Genomic DNA, 9,084 nt, shown 5'->3' with positions numbered 1-9,084 from the left:
AGGATTTTATAGTTCATAAGAGTAAGAAAAACAAAACAAAACCCTTATCTAAGGCCAATTGGCCTGTACAGAGTTACATGCTCCAAAGGGAAAGAGCCGGAACCCATCCCAGGCTGAGTTACAAGGGGAATACAGCCAACTCTAAAGGCTTACGGTAGGAATTATATGGGATAAAATACGTAAGAGTCTTCAACATATTTCCTCGCACAATCGGATCTTGGCAACACTTGGTGTATCTGAATGCTGATCTAGGATGACTTTAGAAAAATGTATAATTTAGCAAAAACTAATTGGGAACATGACATATTTGGAATTTTCTGTTCATATTCTGCTGAACTAATGATGGCCTCATCAGCATGTGATAATGTTTTTTAAACTTTCATCTTAGAAATAAAATAAGACGGTCATGATAGTCTTCTATTTTTGGAACAATTTCCAAAGAATGGATTATATTATTTATATAACACAAAATATTGTTGACAATGCAGATTCAGAGAAAAGATATGATGCACCATTGTTAACATTTGTGATTCCTCTCACTTTATTTCTTTATCTTGTGTTACTACTTATTTATAATTAATAGAATGATAGGTTTAATTATTTTTAATTAAATTGTTCGCTTTGGTCAAAGTCTTACTCTGGCATTGCTCTTCAAAAATTTATTTTAACATAAATGGAGTCTCACTATCACTGATGTCATCATTTGACAAAAACCATTGCTCAGACCTGTACACATGGCATCTTCCTGCAAGCTTTGCCCACCTCTACTTTTGACTTTGACATAAAAATGGAATAAGGGGAGAGGAATTAAATCTGTTTCTACATATGATTGTTGACAAATCATTGCAAAAGATATTAAATTATTAAAGAGGAGAAAATTATCTTCTGAATTTTATCTATCAAAATCTATACTTTTTTCTCATGTTCAAGCATTTGCATTAATCAAATCTTGAATAAGGAACAAGTGTGTGACATGGCATTTTCTAGAAACTTGAATGCAAAATAATTTTGCAAACTAGATATACAACTTAAGTGGTGCATCCTGCCCTATTTCCTGAACCGGACTGAGATGTGAAGGGTCATGATGTCCTGGAAAACAGGTCTCCATGGCCTTGGATGTGTTTCTATTTTGCTGTAGGAGAAAGAAAGAATAAGAAATTATTTTCTCTTCTTGTTTGACCAGGGGCAGCTCATCCCCTGGCAAGCGGCTTCATTCCTCCTGGATGTGGAAGCAGCCTGTGCAGGGTCCAGGAAATCTCACCATGTAGGACTTCTCTATGAGTTTGAGAGCTTTTGAGATCATATTTGAGACAGGATCTGTCCATAAGCTAAAAGGAGCTACCTATGCTTGCAGGAGTATTATTTGAGTGTTCAGGGTTTGACAGCTCTTGTCATAGACTAAATGTCTGGGTTGTCTCAAAATTCACATGTTGAAATTCTAACCCCTAAGGTGATGGTATTATGAGGTGACAAGGTGATGAGGGCTTTTCATGACTGAGATTAGCGCTCTTAAGAAGAGGCCCCAGAGAGCTCCCTCATCCCTTCTGCCATGTAGTGAGAGGGCACCATCTGTGAACCCCAAAGTGAGCCATCTTTTGACACTGACACTGTCCGTGCCTTGATCTTGGATTTCTCAGCCTCCCAGACAGTGAGAAATAAGTTTCTGGTTCTCATAAGCCACAGTTTTATGGTATTTTGCTATAGTAGCTTGAAAGGATTAAGATACTTGTCCAGCCCCCAGACCCCCTTCCCTTTCAAGTCCTCTAACGCCATGCGCCCGCCTCTCACCCTGATGTAGGTGCATTAACAATGGCTTCCTCAGGGCTGCCTCGGGCTCTTCTATAAACCCCACTCTTCCCGGTCCCCTCCTGCTCCCTGTGCTGCTGCAGGTCTGGTCCTTACTATCTGCCAGCCCTATGCCCTTTACTTCTTGCTTCTCATGGAATCTAGAAGCCTTGTTTCTTTATACTGCAAGCACAGGGACCACAGTTGCCTGTGGTTCCATATTTACTCCTTTAGAAGGGGATATTTGTAAGAATTTGAGAAGGAACTATACAGTTAGACTTGCATGTTTAAGAAATTCATCTTTGGCAGTTGGTGAGAATCAAATACTTTAGTTTCACAGTAAACAATATTGGAAATCGTGTCCATGTTATTCTAAGCTTAAAGGCAGAAACAAGTATCATTTTCACTTCGAGATGTAGTTTTGGAGGAAAAAATTGCTGTTCCTTGTCAGCATGTTCTGCACTGACAATAAAGATGCCTGCACAAGGCACTCAGCAGACGGCGTGATGCTGTCTTGCCAGCCGCTGGATTGAAGCTACTTTCTGCTGCAAGACTGTCTGCTTGTGACCAAAATGGAGTGGAAAGAATAATGAACCTGAAGAGAGACTAGTAATAATAGATAATTAATAATCTCCATAGAGAATGTCTTTTTGAATCTTCACATAATCCTTTAAAATAAGTAGAATGATTATTTCAACCAAAGCACAGAGCGGTTAAGAAACTTGCCAACTGTCTGACAGCTAATAAGTAACAGAAGCATGATTTGAACATCATCTGTCTGATCGCAATGTCTGTGTTCTCCACCATTAGGCTCTCTTGCTGCAGACTGAATGCATTTAAACCCTGGTTCTGAAACTTAATTGCTACTTCATCTTGCTTGCCTTGGTTACCTCACTCATTTTAAGGGTATGAAATATCTAAGAGAGTAGATCTTAAGTGTACTCACCACACACACACCCCACACACCAGAGCAACTCTGGGTGGTAATAAATGTGTTAATTTTAATGAGGTAATCATTTACAATGTATACATATATCAAATCATGACATCATATATAATGATGTAAATGATGTAAATTTTTGATATAAAAACTATATCTCAATAAAGCTGGAAACAATTTTAAAATAAGTAAAGGTCATAGCAACATCTACTTTGGAAGATTGTTAGAGAAATGAAAGAGACAATATATGTGGAAATGAAATGTTTATATTTTAGGATATGTTATTGTTATGTCAAGATGTGGTACCTTGTTGAGCTTATGGTACCATGGAATGGCTTTCAAAAGATACTTTTTACAGCTGAATTTAAGAGATTATATCTCTATCTTTGTGCTCTGATCTTTTTAGAAACTCCATTTGGGTCACACATTATTTTGTGTCAGAGTAGGATTTCAAACAAAACACCTTGACATGGGTTTGCAAATCTGAAGTCATAGTCAGTTTGTCACATTGATCCTCAAAGAGGAGTCAGTAAAGGCCAGGACATCTGTCACGTTTATCTGGGGCAATCATATGATTAAAACAGAGTTTCAGTTGTGTTTGCAGAAATAACCCAAACTAATGCTATTTAATAGTTTTTCAGGAAGTTAGGTATCAATGCTTTATGAATGCTACAGGGATTCTGCAAAAACCAGGTGCTGAAAATATAAACTGACACCAGCTGCCAGAGCATCTCAGAAAGAAGAAAAAGTTCTAGATAAAAAAGCAAAAAAGAAACGATCATAGATTGGGTGTAATTCCAAGGGAAAACTGCTAGAACCTACAAGAGATTTCACAGGAAGAAGTTGTGGAGCAAAACAAGATATCAGCGGAGGACAACCCCTGAGAGGCTGGGACTCCAGTGAGAAGGGTAGGTGGGGTAGTCTGTTTCTCCCTGACTCAGATCTCTGGCAGTCAGTAGCTCTCAAGTGACTGGACAGCCAGCCTTTCTACGCTAATGATCCCCAAAGCTCCTGGTGCTGCCAGTGAACCAAGAGCCTCTTGAGGACAAAGCCCAGCCTGCCAGCCCTGTTGAGATGCTGTTACCAAAAGCCCAAGCCAAGACCATAGGTACCATATCACTTCTCTATCTACACCTTTGTCCTCCAGAGGGGCTTTCAGCCCCTTGATTTTTATCTTGCTCATTCTTACATAAATATTTCCCAACTCTGGCCTAGACTGTGGGAGCCAGAGATAGCCAGTGACCCCAGGGGATCTGAGTGACCCCAGAGCCCGAACATTCTTGGCGGCTGCCTTCCTAACAGAAGGACAGAGAGGATCAGAGTATGAGCTTTCCTCCACTCAGATTCTTTTTCCCTCTTTCACCTCCCTTGCCTGTAGTGGCTGAGAGAGATCACTGAGCTGGGGCTCTCAGGAGCCGCTGCTTCCCTGCTCCCCAACATTGGTGCAGACACTGAGCCTTCCAAGAAGGGGCTCAAACCTTTCCTCTTGAAGACCTGTAGAGTACTAAGGGGTGCTCAGGCTAGGAGCTCTCCTCTAACAGGCCCTCCTCAGCGCTGTATGCCCAGCTTCTCCATCAGAATATGGCACACCCTGAAGGGAAGGGACATCAAGCCTTTTTGATCACCCCATAGGCAATGCTTTTTTTTCTGGCATGAACAGGGATTAATCTTTGGGGGCATGGGGATGGTCCCATAGGCCAGATCCCATACCCTCAGGACTTGATCATGTTGCTCAGGGGCACAGAGGGGAGATTTGTGAGCTAATTTCTAGCTAATTTTCAGAGGCAAGGGAGCCCATGTAGGCAGAACTGAAAAGAAAGTACAGTGTGGGTCCCAGCCCCAGTGCACTCATCGGAAGTTCATGCTGTCAGCTCAGGGCGGGATCCTGGACAGAGAAGGAACAACTCACAGTGCCATCACGGGGAGCTCTGCTAGTTTGAGCTCCTGCCTGTTGGTGGATGCCAGAGGGAGACCATGAGCAGAAGAGTGGGAAGAAGAGCAAACCCACTGCAGACAGCCAGTGTGTGGATTTCAGATGGGCTCCATCTCCACAGGCTGACTCCCTGACTGGTTGGGGACACTTCATTCCCATCCTGGTGGATTTCCCTAGAGCTAGGAGCAAACTTTTGACCCCTGCCAATGCAGCTACCTTACCAGCTTCTGTAGAATCTGAGGGCAAACTCACCCATCCCAGCCACTCCCAGCCTTAACCTCTGTAATGATAGAGAATTCACCCAGAAGTTCCAGGGCCCTACCACCTGGGGTACTTGATTGCTTCTTCTGAGGGGCTAGAGCAATCACAGATAACCTGAACAACACTGCAGTTTGATTCTTCTGGAAAATGCCACCTACTGGCAGGGAGGTCAATTTGCACAGCCCTTCACATTTACTGAAACATATAGGCTGTGGTTGATTCTCACCCACAGCACCACCTACTGTCTCAGAGATTAAATTGGGTGTGCCATACAATTCACACTGTTAAGAGGACCACAGGGCTAAGGAAAAAGACAAGAATTCAAAGACCTCCATTCTCTCTCATTGAAGAGAGACAGGGAATGTGCCCACACATAGCACACCTTACAAACAACTGGCAACTGAGAAAACCACCCCACGAAGGATATTTATAACCAAGACATCCATCCAGAACTACTGCCATCAAAGCCTCCACAAGCAAAGCCAAAGTTTCTTACCCAACATATGCTACAAACACACCCATACAACAGGGGGAGGGAAGGAGGCATATAAATGAAAGAATATTAAAAATAAGAAATAACAGCTGACTTAGATGAGAAGGAATCAGCAAAAGAACTATGAAAGTAAGAAAAATCAGAGCAAAATGACACCCCCAAAAGGGAACACCAGCTTTCTAGCAATGGATACTAACCAAAATGAAAATATTGAAATGATAGAAAAAGAATTCCAAATATGGATTGTAAGCAAGCTCAACTAAATCCAAGAGAAAATGGTAAAGCAGCTCAAAAGAACCAGAAAAACAATTCAAGAAATGAATGAAAAAAAATCACTAAAGAGATCAACATATTAAAAAAAATAGAACTTCTGGAAATGGAAAATTCATTTAAAGAAATACAAAACACAATGGAAAAAATTTAAGAATAGACTGGACCAGGCAGAAGAAAGAATCTCAGAGCTTAAAGACAGCTCTTTATAATTAAATTGGCCAAAAGTAAAGAACAGAAAATTAAGAAGAATGGACAAAGCCTACCAGAAATATATGTTCATGTGTAATGGTCAAATATAAGAATCATAGGCATCCCCAAAGGTGTAGAAGAAAATGCATGAGGGCTGGAAAACCTAGTTGAAGGGATAGTTGATAACTTCTCTGATTTTGCTACAGACACAAGAAGCTCAATGAACACAAATAGTTGATAACTATTCATCACAAATAGTTGATAACTTCTCTGGTTTTGCTACAGACACACCACAAAGCTCAATGAACATCTGAGAGATTCATCACAAAGAGGTAATCACCGGACTGGCCCAAGTCAACATGAAGGAGGCACTCCTGTAAGCCATGAGGCAAAAACATCAAGTAATTTACAAAGTAAAATTCATCAAACTGCAAACTTTTCAACTGAGACCTTGCAAGAAAGAAGGGATTGGGGCCCTGTCTTCAGTTTTCTTAAATAGAATAATTGCTAGCCTAGAATTTTGTATGTCACAAAACTAAGTTTCTTACATGAAAGAGAAATGAACACTTTTCTGGACAGGCAACCACTGAGGGAAAGACCAGACTTGTCTTACAGGAAATATTCATAACGGCATTATACATGGATCCATATAATAGATACCCATAAGTGTAAAATTCCCCAAAAGCTTAAGCTTAGAGCTCATACAAAACAATAGCACAAAAGGTAAAACAAAGCAACAAGGTACTACCCAACAGGATGAAGAGAATAAACATATCAATTCTATCAACCACATGAATGGTTTGAATGCCATACTCAAGAGACATAGGCTGGGTGAATAGATGAAAAAATAAAACCCAAGAATCTGCTGTTTCTAGGAAATACATCTAACACACAAGGACACATACAGACTAAATGTGAAGGGATAGGAAAAAAAAAATCACGTGCAAATGGAAGCCAAAAGAAAGTAGACATAGCCATTCTCATATCAGATAAAATTGACTTTAAATCAACAATAGTAAGGAAAAACAAAGATGATCATTAAATAATGGTGAATAATTCAACAAGAAGACAAAATAATCCCAAATATGTATACCCCTAACACAGAAATGCCTAGATTTATAAATCAAACCCCATTAAATCCAAGCAAAGAAATACATAGCACCTAGGGACTTCAACACCCTACTGACTGTACTGGACGGATCACCCAAGCAGAAAATAAAAAAAGAAACACTGGACTTAAACAGGACTCTACAACAAATGGGGCTAGCAGACATTTATGGAAATTTTTTGTGTAAAAACTACTCAAGACACATTCTTTTCATCAATATGTGGACCATTCTCCAAGACTGATCATATCTTATGCCTCACCAAATTAAAACATGAGATAGCACAGTGGAATAAAACTAGAAATCAACTCCAGGAGAAACATTCATTTCTACACAAAGTAATGGAAATTAAACAACCTTCTACTGAATGATTACTGGGTCAATAATGAGATTAAGATAGAAACTAAAAGATTCCTCAACCTGAATGACACAGGAGACACAAACTATCAAAATCTATGGGATATAGAGAAAGTGCTCCAAGAAGGCGGTGTAGAGACTTCTCACCAGCTTCTTTCTGGGGGGTTGTGGAGAGAAGTACCCAGCTGCTGGCACATGGATTATCCCACTCAGAAACAGCATTATGAAGGCACAGTGACAGCATGGGATACCAGGAGTGGAAAAGCTCAGAAAGGAGAGAGGCCAGCACAGAAAGTGGGTGCAGGGAAGTGTGATGATCCAGAAACAGAGCCTGTATGTGGAATCACTGGTGAATTAGGGCCATCAGAGAACCTCCTCCACTCCCCCAAACTCCCTGTGGGCATGGACCAAGGACCGAGGCAACCTCTGAGTGGGCCTGTCTCTCTGGCTGGAGGGTGCGGGTGAAGAGAGTGGGAGCTGAGACACACAGGAATGACAGCGGCACAAACACCACCCTTTTGTGGAGGGCTGGAGAGTGTGGACTATCCTGCAGTTTCTTTGTGCAAAGCCAGTAAATTTTGGCCAGTCTCCTCACAGAGCACAGGGCAGGGCTGGATGTGGAATATGAGGGGAGGATTCCTGGCTGCCTAGCAGGCATTGGAGAAATAGCACCCCTCCACCCACTTCAGTAGGACTCAGGGTTGGCACAGTTTACTAAGGCCCAGAATCTGCTGAGCCCACATGGCCCAGGTCGGCATAGCTTTCCAGGGACTGGCTGCATGGCCGGCTTTGGTTCTACCTTCCAAGCTTAGGCAGCCATCCTTGTGCTGGTTCTATAGCTCCACTAACCATATCAGGGAGTTCCCATTCTCCCCAGGGACCTCCTTTCAACCTCCACTTGTATCACTGAGGCATGACCCCCATCATAGAATAGTCACATAACACCCTAACAGGTCCCAGAACTGGACTACCACACCTCAGAATGTCCGGCATACTCTGCAGGCCTGTGGCTCCACCCCAACGGCCCCAACACCAGCACAACTTTCCACTCCCAGAACAGAATAGGAAACTAGCCCTGATCGCCTTGACACTCAGCTGGAAAACATTCAGTAATCCAAAAGCCAGCTAGATCTCCACATCTAGAATGGACTGATCAGAGAAATCAAAACTACTTTGAGATATCACCCAACTCCAGTGAGAATGGCCCCCGTCACAAGGTCCAAAGCAACAGATACTGTTACCGGTGCAGAGAGAAGTAAATACTAATGCATAGTTGGTGGGACTGTCAAGTAATACAGTCTCTATGGAAAGGTGTATGGACATTTCTCACAGAACTAAAAGTAGACCTACCATTTGATCCAGTAATCCCCTTAGTAGACATCTTCCCAAAAGAAACAAAGGGGTTTTGCCAGAAGGACATTTGCATCCAAGTGTTTATTGCAGCTTGATTCAAGATTGCAAAGCTGTAAAAACAACCCAAGTGCCCTGCTGCACATGACTGGATGAACAAACTGTGGGATGTGTACCCGCGGAATCCCACTGAGCGGTAGGTCTGTAGCAGCCACCTGTGGTTCAGGTCGGTCACGGTCACGTTCTAGTGTGAGAGAGAGGCCGGAGAATAAACAGGAAAACATTCGAATTTGAAGCTATTTCCTTTAGGGCATTTGAATCATTGAGGGTTGAGAGGAGAATAACAGATAAGCCATTTTCCAAAAGAGGCCCTCAAGGGAGAAGATGTTTCCACCCA

The sequence above is a fragment of the Otolemur garnettii genome, unplaced genomic scaffold (assembly GCF_000181295.1).
Source record: "Otolemur garnettii isolate 467f Iridium unplaced genomic scaffold, OtoGar3 scaffold00001, whole genome shotgun sequence".
NCBI classification, from domain to species: domain Eukaryota; kingdom Metazoa; phylum Chordata; class Mammalia; order Primates; family Galagidae; genus Otolemur; species Otolemur garnettii.
This window is presented reverse-complemented; position numbering follows the sequence as displayed.